The 19700-nt window shown below is 37.1% G+C and overlaps 1 pseudogene; it reads left to right on the forward strand.

The window, feature by feature from the left end:
• Positions 1-10185: 10185 nt before the first annotated feature.
• LOC125397585 (heat shock protein HSP 90-alpha pseudogene) lies at positions 10186-19099 on the forward strand (annotated as a pseudogene).
• The last annotated feature ends 601 nt before the right edge of the window (positions 19100-19700 follow it).

A 19700-nucleotide genomic window follows, 5' to 3' on the forward strand; every position in this document is an offset into this window, starting at 1 on the left:
ACTTGGTTGCACTTTGAGTTGAGTAGAAGCTGTATTCATTCAGCAGAATCCGTATTTTGATACGTAGTAGAATACATGTGATAGCTATAGTTTAATTAAGAAAAGAAACAGATGGCTCTTTGTCATGAAATAATCTACTGGAAACACAGCATATGCATCAATGATATAAACTCCTATTAATTCATATAGCACAATCATAGTATGTTTTACTTTTCAAATTTTTCAAATTTAGATATCACACTTCCCATGACAGTTGCATCTCAGCTATCTTCTTTATGTTCAGATGACATTATTATGTTGTCTTTCACTTTATGGCCATTTCAGGGACATCAGTTTTTTTCTATAAAACATAATTTTGGAGAAGAAACTAAATATTACCATAGTCAGTAACATTATCATGAAAACTTACTTTTCTACCCATTTGTATTTTTTTGCATTTACTTTAACTTGTCTTAAAATTATGTAAATAATAACTGCTCCTTTATTCACAGATATTTATTTATAATTCACTTTTGATCTATTCTTAATGATTATAGCACTTCTTTCTGCCCATCATTAAGTTTTTTTGATTATATGTATGCAATATTTATATTACTTTCAGAAGATAAGTTATGATCTATCTGAACTCAGTTCATTCCAAAAATATTTCTCTTTCTATTTTAAAATATTTTGATGTAGCTAATAATAACCAAAGGACAACATATGCTATAATATGATTAGTGTGATTGTAATTTGGAAAAAGAAAACATGGTTACTGAGTTATATAAAGTAACCACTCTTTGATTTGTATTACTGTTCTAACACATTCAGGTCATATTATAGAAATTGACTCTTCTTGAAATATCAGGAATCTTTTGCATTAACTGTTAGTTTACACACTAATAATTAACACACAAAAGAGAGCAGGAGTCTCAGGGGAAATAGTTTCCTCTTATTTTGTTGAGAAATTTAATTAATGTAATTATCTTTAGCAGGGTTAAAATATACACTGAACTAACAAAAAGGGAAATACAAAGATTTACATAAAAGACATGAAACTTCAAAATCTACATTAGGGTAATATAATGTTAATATATATGTATATATGTATTATCTCTGAAATTCCAAAAACATATATATACATACATATATACATATATATATATATGTTTTTGGAATTTCAGAGATTCATCTAATGTATCTTGATAAAATCTACCCCATATTCCCACTCCTCAAATGAATATAAAAGATAATTATCCAACTCTTTAGAACAGTAGTTTGAAGACAAATAAGAAGCCAAATACAGTCAAGAAATAACACCATAACCTTGCAAAATACCTATTAACTTCACAGTCCTCAGATATCATTGATGTCCTCATGCTGCGTATGAACAACCGCACACCAAATTCCAGGCAAGTCATTGAGGTTGACTAGAGCAATCAATTTCTCGTAGCACAATAATGCATGGACAAAGGTTCAAAACTGTCATTGCACAAGCTTAAAAGGCACACTAGAGTTCTTTTACCCCCGCCCCCTGCCATTTTCTATAGGAACAAACATTGCCTTTTTGTTTCTCCGAACTAGTCATAGGTCTCTTGTTCTTTATTCTCAACAGATTTAACTAAAACAATGTTTGACTTCGAGGAACTTGTGCACAGAGAAGACTAAAGTGATTAGCACACCTGGAACATGGCATCAATTAAAGGAGCTTATAAACACTTAGAAAAATTAAGGATGGATCAACGTTATCTCATGATAGTAGTAGCTGCTGTATAGAGAATACACCAGTTGCTAAATACGTCTGTGGCTGCTACTCCGCCATGGAAGAATAACCAAAGAATAAATCTTCAGCCCAAATGAATTTATGCCAAGTTACATATCTATAACCATCACCTATCAAAATGCTATAATCTCACTAAACACTAGTGATTTCAAAAGGCCAAATATAGGTAACAATATGAAGTTGCTGTAATACTCCCCAAAAGTTTGATTACCATTCTTAAGAACTTTATCTTTCCTGAGAATTTATTATTAAATGCCTAAATCTCCCACTGAAAAAAATACTAGTGATAGGCTACTGGTTACATATACATACATATGTAGATAGATAGATAGATAGATAGATAGATAGATAGATAGATAGATAGATAGATAGATAGAGATACATATCACATATATATCAGTCTTTCATTATAAGATCCAGTTTTCCCTACAATTAAAAGTGCTTAATCTGCAAGCCTGTATCAGTGTGGTTCCTGTTCTTCTTTTCCTACAGCTATAGACTGTTTTGCTAATATCTGTCATTTGCTAATCAACAGACTGTCAATTTATATTATTCTCTGGAAATTGTACCTATTAAATTATCACTGAAGGTCCATGCATGTTAAACATTTTAATTATTATTCCTCCCTTGCAATTTATTGGCACATTTGCATTGACCCTGTCAATGAAGGTCAAGAACCAGTGACATGCCTTCAGCAATTTTGAATCCAATTCTCTACTGGGATTTCAGGAACCCAAGGTTGCAGCAGCGTTCTTTTCAAAGTGACAATCAATAAGTAGGCCAAACAATTCTTTCCAGAAATGCCACTGACCTTCTTGCCAAGGTCTGTCTCAATGTCTAAAAACTGATGCATTTACGTTCTTGTAGAGAATTTGTCTAATGATTGCCATAACATAACATTTCGGCACTGTTATTATAGTCTACACAAGGCATCCTGGTTCTGTCTGTATGTGTCTCCTTAAAAGTACTGATGCTTTAGTGTGATTTCAAATAAGATAGTTGATGACTATCTGTGTCACCTCCAGGTACTGTCCTAAAAGGTAAGGACCCCTTATGAAATCGTCCTCTTTATTCCATTCCTCATTAACACTCAGAATACATAACATCCCCACACATGCATGCTGTAAACCTGTAAATGAAGCTGGTGGAAAGTCTCATAATTTTTCCATGAGTAGATTCCCCCCTTGAACCAACTTTGAATTTGGCACACTTTGGGCAACTCTAATGCTCCTGAATGTAATGAGGAGTATTGATCACTACCTTCTTCAGAGGAAACAAGAAAATTATTTATGAAGGGACAGTCTGGTTCTTTCAGATAAGGTAAGAAGTCTTGCATCAACGGGAAGAAAGACTAAGGAGTACGTGAGTCAGGATGTGCACATTTCCCAACTCTATATATGTTCTCCCAATTTCCCCATCCTATAGTTCTAGGTACCATTATTTCTCACATGTGCAGAGTTGACACTGGAAATATCCAACTTCCACAATAAACTCTAGTGAATTACTCTCACCCATATTCTATCGGCAAAGAAGAAGAAAAGAACAAATTCTATGTGACACTGACAGTTCCTGGCTTTCCATTTCTTATCCAAGTTAGATATTCCGTCTTGTTTTTCTTTACTTGAATATGCTTCTTAAAGTTCTCAGATATAACAAACTAAACCAAATATGGTCAATGTTTCTAGACACAGAATTAAGCCTTCACAGAAACTCTAACTTTCTTAAACTTTGTATTTTATAACTAAATTTCATATTTATTATCTGTATCCCTGCATGTATGTGGTACATGAGGCAGGGAGCATAAACAGGTGAATGCAGTCACTGTGGAAGCTGGAAGAGGACCTCAGATCCCCTGAAGTGGTGGACAGAACTCAGATCCTCTGAAATAGCCATAAGCTGCTTAATCAATGAAGCATCTCTTCAGCTTCAGAACCTGCATTTTTACTGTATGTCTCCTCAAGCTGATAACAGGGACTTCTTGAGAATTTCAGTACCATCACGTCTCAGAACTTCACAAGCCCAATTTCTCTAGCAAACATTTTATTTATCAATTCCCCGGTTGTTACAAACCTATCTGATAACCCTATTAGTAAAATTTTTTTTAGGAAGTCATTGCGGATTTGTTATTCTGTCAATTCAGAATAAACAAAAGAGAGAAACATATGGCTTTAAAATCAGTACATGGTGAAAGATTTAGCAAAGACAATGCCTCTACAAGTTTGTGCATGGTTTGTGGGAATTAAAGGAATGAAGACAATAGAAAGAGATGGCAGCAGCATCTTTTCAAGCAGGGAAAGTGTTGAGATATTTTCAATACTTATCTTTTGGAAGGTGTGGGAGAAGCAACCAAAATCCTTAATTTGTAGGTATGTTATTTTATGTGACATAAGCCTCAGTGTCATAATTAAAGACATTTAGCTGCCAGTCCAAACTCAGGGAAGACAAATGGAGTAATAATGCTTATACATGGAGGTCTTGAGATATTAAGAGCTATTTCAACCCCTAGCACACCCAAATCCTTGCATGAAACCAGCAACCCAATGAGGGTTTACTTTGCCTGGGCCAGTGAAGGCAAGGTGCACTAGTTTTTTCTTACACTTAGAAAAACTTTTTTTTTTTGCTTGAAGAATCCTGTCTGACAAGAAGAATGCTGACCTCTCACTGAATCCTGCACAGTGCAGTGACTAAACAATAAACACCCTGACAATTCCTGTTCTCGTTTATCAGTATTAAACATTCATCAAACCCAAATGAAATGTAAAATCAAGGGAACGCACAGTGCATGGCATAGACACCAGACCACAGAATACATGGGGGGCAGGGGAGCAAGAGTTCACTATGCCATGCATAGTGTGTTATATGTTGTGTGTTGTATATATAAACACCTGTAGTGTTGATTCTTTTCTCCTACCTTGTTTGAGAAAGACTGCTTTCTGTAACTGGTAGTGGATTCACGAGCCTCTGCAGTCTCTCCATTCACCATTTCCCATATCAGACCATAATAGATGTACTGGAATGCTAATGAATGCTCTCATGCCTGGATTCGATCATGCCGTCTGAAGATCAAGTTCTCACACTTTTGCAGCAATCTCTCCATCCCATCTTTACATTCTGTCCCTTTCACATCTCAGTTCTTTTGTGAAACTAAATATTTACATTGATATTTAAGTTACATAATTAAATAAAATTTTTAGATCTGTAGTTGGTCAAAATCACAATTCCCTAATATGGTTTGTTCCATTTCAGAAATTTAACAAAATTGTGAGTGACTGTGTACAGATACCAAAATATAAAAACCTGGGGACATGTTCTAGGAATGTGTTGTTCATAAAAATAATCATCTCTGATTTAATACCTGATTTATTTGGTTGAGCTGACTATTTTTTTTGTATTTGTTACAACAAAGACATACATCTCTTGCAAACTCTGAACTGAATCTTTAGTTCCTCTGCATCACTATATTATTTTGTCTTGTGATATAATTGTCCTACTTCTACAATCTAAATATCTGTATTACTTCTCCATTTATTCTCCTGGATACAGTCTTGGTGTTGTGAGCTCAACAACAGCAGTTCAACCTATTCTATGAAACTTGTTCTGAACGTTGTTTTTCTCTGGCAGATGAGGTTTTTTTTTTTCTTTTCCTTTTTTTTAGGAACTATCAGTGTATTTTTATTTTATGCATATTAAAGAAGGTAGAGATACAAGAGTTGTTTATAGTAAATAACTGAAAGACTGATTAGCGACAGAGTACATGGAACAAGTAACTATCAAAGGAATCAAATTGCCTGAATGAAATGAACCTGAGAAACTGGAAAAAGAATTAGCATCCTCCATGGATTTGTTTCTTTATGGTTTATAGAGATTAGCAGCTTGGTTTTAAATCTTTGCACTGATCCTCTAAAATTTATTTTTTATAATTTTTAAGTTATCTCAAATAAAAAGAAAGCAAAAGGCATTGTTTCTTGTAAAAAAAAATAATTGTTTGATTTCTTTAATCAATGTGTCTCCTAACAATGAGACAGAAATGCTGTTTGCTGTCTTAAGAGAAGCAAAAAATAACTCCTGACTTAACAAACCCAAGTATTTATTTTTAATATCAGAAGAGTGGCTAAGAAATTAGAAGTTATAATGGAATGTTCTATGAAAATGAAAATAAATGTTAAGTCATATTATCCAATTTTAGCATATTTGAAAATGTTAATGTGGGATATCGAAATTAGTAAGACATGCACAAATACTTAAAAATTTCTTGGATTAAATTTTGCAAAGAAGCAAATTTTTGTGTGGTAACACTAATTGTGCGCTTTTGTGGGCAAGAAGAACGAGAAGAAGGCTTCAGAAAAGAAAGAACTGAAACTAATCTGTCCACTTCTAGTAACAAATACAGGCGATTATCTAGTGTGAAACATAAATTTTTATTTATATATCCTTCTCTCATGTCTTTACTGCAGTTTCCCGTCTTGGAGGAGAACTTCTCTCCTCTAAGTCCCTCTCGTCCACTCCCTACTTAGATCCACTCCTCCTCTTTTTTTCCCCTCAGAAAAGAACAGGACTCCTATGGATATCAATCACACTTGGCATATCAAGACCATTCATATCCCTTATAGTAAAGCTGGATGTAGGTGGGAAAGAGTCCCAAAAGCAAGCAAAATAATCAGAGACACTCCCTATTCCCCCTGTTAGAAATCTCACAAGACTAAGCTAAACAACTGTAAAATATATGCAGAGGATGTAAATCAGACCCATGCAGGCTCCCTGATTGTTTATCTCTATAGCCTAACTCACATTTGGAAATGTCCCCCTTTAACAGGAAGAATATTGTAAGATCTATGTTATATTAGCATTTGTCTTAACACTTTTATAGAACACCTACATGCATTTACTCAAAACTGTGTTTAATATTTAAGAACCATTTACTGCACAGTAGAACACTTTAGAAAACTAAGATACTAAAACAGAGGTATATGTTGACAACGGTTATAGAATCTTTTACAAAATATATCGACCATATAGCCCATACAATGGTACTCCTTGAACTCTCCTCAGATTTAACTGCAAATTTAGCTTCATATGAAAACTATATATAAATGTTTATAATTTTTCTTATCATTTTCAAAACCTAGAAGCCAATAAGATGTTCTTTAGTAAGTGGCTTGATAATACAATTCAGGCAATGGAATAGTATTTAGCAATGATTAAGTCACAAAGCACATGGAAGAATATTAAATCTTACTATTAATAGAAGACAATACAGTATGGAGAAATCCCCCAGATTGCTCTCTGGACAGAGGAGAGGGTGCCTGAATCGGCCGTGGCCCATGACCATACTGATGTATATTTTGCTTATCACCATAGATCCTTCCTCTGGCGAAGGACGGCTATGCAGTCGGAGGCCCACATTGGAGCACCGGGTTGAGCCCCCCGAGGTCCGGAGGGGGAGCGGAAGGAGGAGGAACATGAAAAACGAAATCAGTACTGCGAGGGATGCTATCACCCACTGATACAAGGGAACGGATCTGATGAGAGTTTACCAGGGCCAGTCGGACTGGGACTGAACGAGGACATGATCTAGCCAGATTCTCGGAATTTGGCCGGATTCTCTGACTGTGGCTGGCCCGGGGTCTTTCTGAAAAGCCATTGACTATGACACTGGGACCTGTTTCCTCTGCATATGCTGGATTTTGGGGATCCAGTCTGTTTGGACGCTCGCCTTCCTGGACCTGGAGGGAGGGGGAGGGAGCTGGAGCTTCCCACAGGGCAGGAAACCCTGACTGCCCTGGGGGACGGAGGGGAAGGAGGGGGGGAGTGGAGGGAGTGGGAGGGTGTTGGGAGGGGGGCGGAAATGGAAACTTTTATAATTTAATAAAATTTACTAAAAAAAAAAAAAAGAAAGAAAGAAAGAAAATTCAGTGGAGCCTCTTTTCATGCCCTTTATGATCAATGACAATTTATGACTGCTTATTGTGGTAGAGCCAGAGGAGATTAATTAGGACTTTTTCAACTTTAACTAATTAGAACACTTGCTTTTGAGGCAATAACCCCATTGGATTTATACATTCACATGTGTTAGCTCATGACCAGTTTCACAGTTTCTTCTGCAACTTCAACTAAGTATTTCTGAGATAGGAGTGGAGAAGTAAGAAATCAAACAGGGTTATTATCTGTAATGTAACCACCTTACAGTGATATGAGTTGAATTTCAATGGCAAATGAATAGCCAAAGCCTCACAGACATTCACATAAAATGGGATCTCAGTTGACATTTTACATCTCAAATGTCTGGGCTTTTCTTTTTATGAGGTAAGAAAGCACAGCTTCTGATGATTATTAATGATTATTATAAGAAGTCAGTGAGGAGATAATTTAAGAACCATTATCTTGTAAAACTCAGTCACAGATTCAATTGTAGTATCAGTAACAGACTCTTATTGCTGCTTAATATCAATTTATTAGTGTGATATTATACTTTTTATTGGATAATTTAAGAGCAAATAAACATTTTAGGTGACAATTGCTAGTGGCATATTCACCTGTTTAAATGCTTATTTATTTTATTTATTCTATTTTTAATATGATATTAGCAATTAAAACTATTATAGGACGGAAGCACGCCCCACCTTTGGTAACAAACTAATCTGGGTGTCCCAAAGCTGGTTATCACAAAAGATATTAGATGAGGAGAGTGGGTGAATTCAGGGTTTAGGGATGTTTAGTAACTTTTTCTAATGGTTTTGAATGCCAGGTACTTCTTCTTGAATGCTGACTCTGTCCTGATTGGCATCACCTGTTCCAGAGTTCAGATTTGTCAGGTTCTACCTGTGCTCTTTGTGATTATGGTATGCATGTTATCATTGTCCTTGCCTATGGAATTTTCCAACTATGTCTGTAAAAATTAGAAACCTTGTGAAGATCGACCCTTACTCTTCCTATTCTTCTTCATCTTCTCTTCGCTACTTATTCTATTTTTCCCTTTACTCTTTTCCCCCCTTTTCTTCTCCTTATTCTTCCTCTCCTACACACCCTTTCACTTCACTTACTTCCCTTGCACAAAAAATAAAGATGATGCAGAGGTAACATTCTTGATTTAGATCCTCTCCTGCCATAGACATCCAATTCTGATCCCTGAACAGGTACTGAGATTGCTATTCAAAGCCCCTGATAGGAGAATAATTCTTTCTTAATGATATGTCCCCAAATTGGTTACATAGCACCAATGGTCAGTCCTAACGCATATACCTAAGAACAACAGTAACTAGATTCAGCAGATTACATTTACATGTAATTTACATTTACATGCATATATATGTTCATGTGGAATGATAAAAATTAAAGAACAAATTAACATAAATTTGAAAAATAGTTGGAAAATTAGAGATAATGGAAGGAGAAAAGAAAGAGTAATGATGTAAATACATATATAAATTTCTCATATATAAATATCTTAAAGTAAATTAGAAAATCCATCAATTATTTCTTCTCACTACATACATTGCTCAGAACACCTTATTATGTTCTTTCATGTTGTCGTGTACATAATGTCTTAGTAAACAGCTTGTGTTCTAGTTGAGGCAAGACCTACCATCATATAAGCTCCACAAAAGCATGGCCCTTCCTTCACTTTCAATTGGCTTATTTGCTGTGACATTTACATTCTTCACCCTTCATTACCACAACCTTCTCATTCCAAGTTTTCACCTGAAACTTATCAACTTAGTCTCTACTCCATTTTCTATTTGCCAGATTACTTACGTAGTGCTGATGATCTTCCTCGACCTAACACTAATTCTAATCTTTTCTTTCATTCTTATGTTTATTTTAGTTTATTTTTTCAAGGCAGGTTTTCTCTGTAGTTTTGGAGCCTGTTCTAGAACTAGCTCTTGTAGACTAGGCTTGGCCTCAAACTTAAAGAGATCCGACTGCCTCTGCCTCCCAAGTGCTGGGATTAAAGATACGTATTACCACTGCCCAGGCGTTAATTTGTTTTAAAAACCTCAGGTAACCTTAAACTCTTGATCCTGTTGCATGAATTTCTGTTATTTTGTGTGTCTTAGTTTGGGTTTCTATTTTTGTGAGGAGGCACTTGCTAGGGGACCCACTGATGCCTTGGGTCACCTGCCACTGCCCCTCGTGGTGTGAATCGGCAGGCTATCCATTGTAGCTGAGGACTGCTGCGGATCCTGTAATATTCAACTCTTCTTGTATACGGTCACTTTTCCAACTTAAATCACTGGAATTCTACACCCAACATCAAATGGTAGGTTCCTCCCACACATCTGGTCATGCATCCATGAGTGTGCAATCTCTTGGCAGTGTTTGCCCCACGTAAAAACGGACTAGTGCTGGAAGAAACACTTGCTAGGGCCTCTGACTCCACATGACAATGTAGGTGTTCAGATCGTGCCCACACATTCTCATGACCCATGACCCATGGACTTTGGGTCATGATATACTTCTGGGATACTAGAGTTCGGTCTCTGGATCTTCTTGCTTTACTCATGGAGAGTGCACCAACCCCACCTCAGGTATCAAGCTACATAGCAACCTATCATGGGCATACATTCTGCCAATGATTATTAGTTGGAAATGTAGCTAGTTTTCCTTTGTGTTTCTATCTACTTTTCATTCCCAGTGCATAATCACACCCATGCTAAACTCTCCCTCCTCTGCAGGGCCCCACTCTGTCTTGTGGGCTCTGCTCTGGTTCCCGCTGGGTGACATAATGGTCACTCTGTCTCACTGGTGTCCCCCCCCCCAGCCGCCTCTTCCTCCCCTCACCCCCTGCCCAGTCTGCCTAGCACTGCAGTGGCAGAATCTGTTTCTCTTCTATTCTGTTCTGTCTGTTTCTGCTACTTTTGTGCTGTGGGAGAAAATCATAAACCTAGACCTTTTAACAACCCACTTTCCAACTTTCTGTCAGTACGCTGGGATAACTGATAGGATCACCTCTGACATTTCAAACTAGCAAGGTTCTTGGGTTTTGTCCTAGTTCTGCACTTACAGAGTGGTGGATTTGTTTTTTGGGTCCAGGGCCCCTTGGATCTATGAATCCTTTGAGGATACTGTTCTCTTCCAGCCTAGTACCTCTTTAGCGACTGTCCTTTCTTGCCCGCTGTTATCTTGGTTATTTTCATGGCTCAACACATGCTAACTTCCTAACATTTAGCAGGCATGGTTCTGTGGCAGGGCTGGCACCACTGCTTGTGGGGAGCACTGCTAGGGGGTGGAGCAGGGGTGGGGCGGCAAGGAGGAGCGGATCCAGTCAGGCTAACTAGGTAAGAACAGGAGGAGTCTTGGTATCTCTTCTTCTCAGTTTCCTTGGCTGTCTGTAAAGGATGCCCCCATTGAGCCGGTGAGAACATGGGTTGGCTTACATGAATTGGGCAGAGTAGGACCTCGCCAGGAAGCCTCAATACACTGGAACCCGAAGTCTCCATGAGAGTTGAAGTTAGAGATACTTCTAGGAGCGGGTGATGGATCCTTAAAGTTCCCTACAAGGTGACAAGGAGTCACAGCTTCTGCTGTAAGTCTGCAGTGAGATGGGCTGTCTAGGAACTAGGGGATCTCAACCTGCTTCGCTCCCAGTTGTTAGGAAAAGGTCGGGCAGCACCTGGTGGACAAATGGATAAAGACCTGACACAGTTGTTTATTTTTCTGCCTCCCCCGTAGAAAACAGGCTAATATTTCTGACTTCTATCAGCCCACGGTTAAATTTGTGAACAGTTACACGACATGAACAACCATGGTTGCGTCCATTTTCTTTGGCCTTAACAAAGGGAGGAGCCAGAGACTAGTGAAGTTCCGTCCCTAGCCATAGAGTTCTGTCAACAGGTTCTCCACATGAGGTACTGCCCCTAGCCATATACATGACCTGGCACTTTTAAGTCTCTTACCAAAATACTGTATATGTAATTCAGCCCTGCTTTAAAATATATTAAGTTGTTTTCCTCTATTATCAGTTCTACTGTTAAGCTTCTATTGCAAACAGTTTTTTTCTTCTTTGTCTTTTACAAATATAAATGTACCTGTTAAGTTAAAACCCAATACTGTCAAATTTGGACTCAGCTCTCCAGGCAAATTTTAAACTGTAGTTATAACTCATCTATACCCGATAAACAGCCCTCCACTGCTCAGAGATCTGGGGAATATGGCATTTAAATGTTTAATTATTAAAAGACTTTTCATGACAGAAGACAGGTTGGCTCCTAGAAGAACCACTCTATTTCCTCCAAAGAAGACAAAAGACAGATGGTAACTAAACATTGTCCATTCACAATTCACTTCATCACGTGAAAGTGTTAACCACTGGGCAGAACTACCTTTCATCCAAACTGAAGATCTCTATATGTGGACAAACAATCTAATAGAATCAACTGCCTAGCTGCTCAGACTGAGGTAGGCTTGTCTTCCTAGAGAGTTCTTACTCCACATGATGTTCTAAAACCTTGCAAGCCCTGTGCTAAACCGCAAAAGGCAAATACAACCCTCAACAGCCATGGAAGACCCTGTGGAAAAGCTATAGGAAGACAAACAAGTAAGTTCTCTCTTGTTTTTTTAATCAATAACTCCTCAAGTAAATTTTTATCCTTCTCAAAGATCCATGAAACAGTTTGACAGCTGAGAGGTTTTGTTAGTTTAAAAGGATGACCTCACCAAACAAATTCCAATATAACTTCTTAATATGTTCTAAAGAATTGGTGTTTTAGGATATACAAATGGAAGTTATTAATGTGTGTACATGCAAGTTATAAAGATGTGTGGACAAGTACAAACTATCAAATTTCTCTCTTACACTGATTTTCATAGTTTTAAGATATACAAATGGAAGTTATTAAAATGTGTACCTTGTTATAAAGGTGTGAGGATAATTACAAGTCATCAAATTTCTCTTTCATGATGCTTTTCATATTTGTAAAGATACTTTCATTGTGCAAAAACATCTGTCAGTCATTCTAAAATAAATGCTATTGTTTATACAATATATGTGTCTAAAAGTTATGTTTTCACAAACTCAAAAATTCTTGCGTGTTACATGGAGCCAAATTAAAGAATCCACCTTAAACAGGTCAGATACATCTCTCTCAATTTCCTGATCCTGAATTTTTTTTTTCTCTAAACTTGGCTTTGTTGTCTGCTCTGCTAATGCCTTGCCAGATCCAAGAGACACCGCAAATCATGGATAGGAGTAAAGTGACCAGCCACCTCAGGATGTGACCAGCACCCAGCTGTCTCAGTTCCCCCAAGAAAGAGTTTGATGTCCACAAATAAGCAGGAAGCAGCATGGAGAATCTGCTGTCCCAATTACTTCAACTTGCAATACCTAACTCAGTGCCTTTTTAATATATATATATTAAATATATATATTTATATATATATAAAATATATATATTTATATATATATATATATATAATGGGAATGTTGTAATCTGATGGACTGGTCTGTCACCTGGGTACCCTGTTCCTTTAAGGGACAAGTCCACCCACTCACATCCTCACCCCCCCCAACTTCTGCTGAAGCAAGTGGATCTCCCCCATCTCCTTTCCAGCCCTCCCCTTGCCCTTCCTCTGTAGATGCAGCTTCTACCTCTCTCCATTCTTCCCCTACTTCCTTTGCCCCATTCTTCCTTTCCCTTCCTCCTCCATAACCCACTAAATTAAACTCCATACTCCAACTCTCTCTGCATGGCATATCAACCAGTCTGTCTCCCATGTGGCCTCAGGCCACCTGCAAGGGGACTTTTGAGGCCTCGGGTGACCAGCCTCTATCCCTCATGGGACCAGCCTCAGGTCTCTTTCCCTTTGTAAATTATAATAGGCACCGTGACCATGGCTGTAATTGATTAATAAAAATTGCCGGATCCCTAGTGGAGGCAAGCAGCAGAAACCCTGGAGGTACACGAGCAGTGGCAGCAGGCCATGTGGCAGTAGTCAGCAGACCACGAGGACAGCCAGTCCCAGGCAGGATCGGCTGCAGGTCCCCAAGTGGTAGCTGGTTCAGGGTAGGGATATACACAGTGGGCAAGAGACAGAGAAATGTATAGGCACACCATGTATGGGCAGGTTGGATATTTATTAAGTGTGTTATGGAAAGGAAGGGGGAGAAGGAAAAGAGAAGATTGGGGGAGAAAGAGAGCAAGAGACGGAGAGAGAGAGAGGAAAGAGAGAGAGAGAGAGACAGAGAGAGAGAGACAGAGAGAAAGGAGAGAAGGGAGAGATGGAAGCTGCTTCTCCTAGAGAGAGACAGAAAAGAGAAAGATTCAGGCTGGAAGCTGAAGATCAGCCTGCCTCAGCAGATGGGGAGGGAGTGGGCATGGCTTGTCTCTTAAAGAGACAGAACAGACCATTACAATGGCCTCCCTTAGAAAGAAAAGACATTTATTTGGGGCTTGCTTTCAATTCAGATATTTTAGTCCATTAACATGATAATAGAGCGTGACTTGCAGGCAGAAATGGAATTATAGAAGGAGCTGAAATTGTTACATCTTGACTTGCAAAGAACAGGAAGTAGTCTGAGATATGAAGCATGGCTTGAGCATATATGAGACCTCAAAAGCAATTTCCACAGTAGCACACATTCTCAAACAAGGCCATACCTACTATAAAAAGCCACACTTCCTAATAGTGCCACTTCTATCATCTAAACTACCATACTGTGATTATGTTTATTTGATATCACACCTATAAAATGGCCTGGATTTCAGTCTTTATTTGACTAATATGTTGTCAACAAAACAAAAAAAATTGACTATTTATTAACTTAGTCATTTTAAAAAGATTAAAAAAATTTAAAATGTCTAAAGGAACTATCTGTTTCTGAACACTAATAGCTAAATTGAACATCATTGCTAAAGATCATATTACCAAGTACTTCTAAATAAAAACATCTTAAAATCAGTATGCATTTCCAGCAAGTCAACTGTCTCATTTATAAAAAGTGCCTATAGTTAATTTATTAATTTTGTTTTCTCTTCTGGTATTATTTCATCTTCAAATAACAGGAAATCTATAAACTCATACATAATTGAAATCACCACCTCATTTTTTCACTTATGAACTTATTCATGAAAAAATAATTTTAATGTATTGCGGCTAAGCCAAATAAAAAACCAAAAGTTTTAAATCTCAATGAATAAAGTCATTTTTTTTTCATGGATGAAACTTTGGTTCTATTTATCAAATTGTATGATAGATCATGTCCCAAATTCAAGAACATAATGTGCCTTACCTATTCCTCTCAGGAAGAGATTTAATTTCTTGTTCTGAGTTTTTTTTTAAATACATTACCGAGTAAGCCATTTGTTCTCAATTCTTTTATTTACCTGTTTCATCTGCTAGCTCCTCAACTTGCTGTGTAATTTCAACTGATGTGATATATAATGAGTTTTAGAAAAGAGAATGTGACCAAGACACAGCTATTGCAAACACAGTTCCAAATATTTTGTTTGTTTAATGTCCATACTCTCAAAGTGAGTCATCAATGCAGTGATTACAGAAAGAAAGTATGTGTCTTGTTGGGGAGGTCTTTTGTATGTTTCAAAATAGCATTTGTGACATTTTCAACTAAACTACAATACCATTTCTGATCCACCCTGTAAATGGAGTTTGAGGAACTAGGAAAACTGCCTATGATTTCTTGGAATCAGAAAGTACCCCCTCATTATTCAGGCATTAATAACAAATGAACAGTGAGTAGAAAGCAGACATCAAAATGTACCAGATAGATATATTCTTATATCAGACACTGACAATAATGTGCTAATACCAATCTGAACAAATGGCATATATTTTTCTAAAATTAGGAAGGATATTTGAATGAGTGATTTATGTAGCCAATTCTTTGGTAGGGTGCTTGTCAAATAATGAAAATTGAAGAGTAATGAGTGGTAGTGGAAAAAAGGCAACTCGAAGTTATTGAAGGAAAAATGACTATATTTGTCTGTGGTACTTATTGAGAATAGAAAAAAATGAAAACTAAATAAGCTAGGACAGATTTTTGGTTCACTTTTCATTACTATTAAAAAAATACCTATAACTGCTCAATTTCGTGGTAAGAAAGTTTATTTAGTTTAAGATTTGAGATGACAGTACACACAGAGCAGCATAGTATCTGATGACAACTCGAGGGGTGGGGGAACAAAGCCTGTGAAGAAGACAGATCACTTCTTAATTAGAAGTTCAGAAAGAAACTCAGGGGTTGAAATCTGGATTTTATGACAAAACTTTGCAAACCCTTTCATGTTTACACATGTGCACACATGTGCATGCACACACACACACACACACACACATGCAAACACACACACATATTAGAAAGAGAGCAGAGTGAGTGGGAGAGACAGAGAAGCCTTTTGAAAGTAAATGTCAATTGACCTTGAAACACACTGAACTCTCAGAGGTTTCAATATCTCTTTATTCTACTGATTTGGATGCCAGAACTCAAAACATGAGCTTTAAATGTGACACATAAATCTAAACACACCAGTTGATAGTTAGGCAGTTTTAAACAGGAAGAGAGTGAAATACGAAGGAAGATAGATACTCTTAAATTCTTGAGGAGCATGGAGAACCCTTCTCACAGTAGTACTTGTACAAGCGAACTCTATATTGAGAAATAATTGAAATTTTACGTGTATGAAATTGTGATTTCAGAGACTTCTAGATTCTTGACCAAATATGTTGACAGCAAACATGTTAGAGAATTATTTATATCAAGAAATTTGAGACCATAATACACATATTATATGTGAGAGCCAGGGATGTATGAAGTCATTGAGACAGAAACATGGAACTAAGGATTTTCAGCCATATTGATATACTTCCAGAACTTTCACTTTTTAGGGATATTAAGCAGAAGAGAATGCATTGATCCTCCGTTGCTTTTAAGAAGGGATTGGGGCATGAAAAGTCATAATTATTTGTATAGGACATTTTGATATCAAAAATTTATTTAACCATTTTTATGCTTAAAGAGTTTCAGATAATTTAAAAATAAATTCAACTCACATGGGTTCATAAATTATGAATTTTAAAATAAACATATTGGGGTATGCTTTGAATGTGGGTTTTCTCTATTTTGTACTCACTTTTGAGTTCATTCTGGAAACTTGAAAATCAATTTCAATCTATTTAGAATGGTGAAGTGGATGTGTTATTTGGTTCTAGCAATTGTTTCCACAGGATAAATCCTTTTTGATCAAAGGCTCCACAAAGAAACTAGGCTTTCTACTCTGAGAAACAGAGAAAGAAAAATAGTGAAAGGAAGGGGCAATTCTCCAAGTCAGCATCCTTCACTGTGTTTTTTCTTTATCTTTCAGATAAAGATCTTTAATCTGTAAAATAAATTTGGCTTCACAAATAATTCAGAAAAAAAAATGCAGTCACTTTTAGATAAGTATAAGTACAATGTCACCAAAAAAAAAAAATAGTACATAATTTTTTCTTTGGTACTATCTTTAAGATTTATCATGTATGTAATTAGAAAAACTTCTATCATAAATATCATCAAACTAGTCACACAATTATTATAATCAAAGATTTGTAATCCTAACTCATGACAATTTCTATAACCTTCACAATCCCTACATGGTAAAAGTGTCTATGGCTGTTCACTATGAGCCATTTCAAAATGTACACAAATGCTAATATCTTGTTTCAGGGTGGGAATCTGTGCATAATCACTGTATGGGATGTCCAACAAATAAAAAAAGATAACGAGAAGGCAGGAATTTTTAAATCTGCACATAATCTCTATAGGCATTAAAACAAGGTTTAACATTGTATTCTACAGAAACTTGAAAATGCTATTTCCAAAGTTCCATGGCAGTGAATCTTAGATGGTAGGGAGAAGGAGTTCTTGTATGGCAAAGGAACATGGTGCCCTACACCACAATCTTACATCTTCTTATGTACAAATGTTTTGGTTGCCTTCATCTGACATCCATTAATTCAATATTTTGCTAAGCTATGTGAGATAGTCTACTTAAATGGAAAATATTAAGATTATTACGGAAGCTTTGAAATTTACATTCTGTTGTGCTGATGTAAGGACAAAGAACACATTTATTTGCATTTGACACCAATATAAAGGCATTTTTTTATAACGAATCTTTAACCATGGTATTTGAAATTAACTTTTGGAGGTGTCAGAATTCCACAGAACCCTTGGACAGTCTTTTGTAGCAGTGCTTGAAATTTTCAGGCATCCTCTTTTTTGTCCCAAGATGTTCTCCTTTTGATTTGTATGAAAACAGAAAGAAAAAGACAACATTAAGTTGTATGTGTGCAGAGATTTCGTCATGGATAAGTAGAGTTAATCCCTGAGTGTCTGAATGACATAAGAAAAGTGGTGGATTCTGAAGATTCTCCTCTAACTCTCCCCTGTGAAATGTTGCAACAAAGCAAATTCCTGAAAGTTATCAGAAAGAATTCAGTCAAGAAATTCTTAGAACTGGTAGAAGATAAAGAGAACTACAAAATGTTTTATGAGCAATTCTTAAAAAAAAAACCATTAAGTATGGAATTCAAGAAGACTATCAAAATTTGTAGAAGCTTTCAGAGCTGTTGTCATAATATGCATATGCTTCTGGAGGTGAGGGGGTTTCTCTCAAGAATTATTGCACCAGAATGAAGAGAAACCAGAAACATATCTTCTTTATTACATGTGAGACCAAGTTGTTAATTGACCTTTGTGGAATGTCTCAGAAAGCATAGTTTAGAAGTAATCCATATGGTTGAGATCATTGATGAATATTGTGTGAAACAGCTAAAGGAATTTGGAGGCGATACCTTGGTTTCAGTTACCAAAGAAGGGCTGGAGCTTCCAGAAAACGAAGAGGAGGAAAAGAAACAGGAAGGCAAAAATTAAAAATTTGAAAACTTCTGCAAAGTTATGAAGGATATTTTCAAGAAAAAGGTTGAGAAGGTGGTTATATCAAACTCATTGGTGGCATCCCATCCTGTATTGTCACAATCACATATGGGTGGACAGCAAACATAGAGAGAATCGTGAAAACTCAAGTCCTCAATGACAGCTCAACAATGGATTACATAACAGCACCTGGCGATAAACCTGATCACTCCATTATTTAAACCCTGTGGCAAAAAGTAGAGGCTAACAAGAATGATAAATCTGTAAAGAATCTGGTCATCTTGCTGTATGAAACTACACTCCTGTCTTCTGACTTCAGTCCGGAAGATCCCCAGACACACGCTAACAGGATCTACAGGATGATCAAGCTTGGTCTAGGTATTGAATAAAATGATCCTACTGTGGATGATACCGGTGCTGCTGTGACTGAAGAAATGTCACCCCTTGTTGACACCCGCAGTTTTCTGTGAATACCCAGACCTCAGAACAGGCGCGTGCTTTCCCGAACCAAGCACATGAGAATGGATTAATGTCCTAAGGGTTGAAGCACACAGACATAAATAGACCTGCTCATTCACCAAAGAGTAAATGGCAACTTTATTAAACTCAAGTCGGGTATATATATTAGGGGGCAAGGGGGCAAAAGGGCAAAGCCCCCTCCCATCAGGAGCAGTGGAAGAGGATGACAGGTGCCCAGCGCCCAAGGCCAGAAGCAGCTGCGGGAGGCAGACGTGGCAGGCATATAGGGCCCGGCTGGAACCTTGTTTACAGGTGGAATTACCATAACAAAAGAGGACCAAGTTCTTTCTAAACTAAACCTTCAGGCCCAGGCCGGTGCAAGTGCAGAAAAGCCAGGGAGCCAGAGGTCAAATGGCAAATTGTCATGAACAAAAGGGGGAAAGACCTGTGTACCTACAACCCCTGAAAGGAAATGAGACACATCACACATGGAAGAAGTAGACTAAGATTCACCACAACTATGGGTCGGCTGTTTGCTTTTATTTCTTCTGGTAATATGTTACCAAGAATTTTTGTTTATTTTGGTTAACATTTAAAACATCTGTGTGGCAT

This window comes from Myodes glareolus, chromosome 15, assembly GCF_982192425.1.
Source record: "Myodes glareolus chromosome 15, mMyoGla1.1, whole genome shotgun sequence".
NCBI lineage: Eukaryota > Metazoa > Chordata > Mammalia > Rodentia > Cricetidae > Myodes > Myodes glareolus.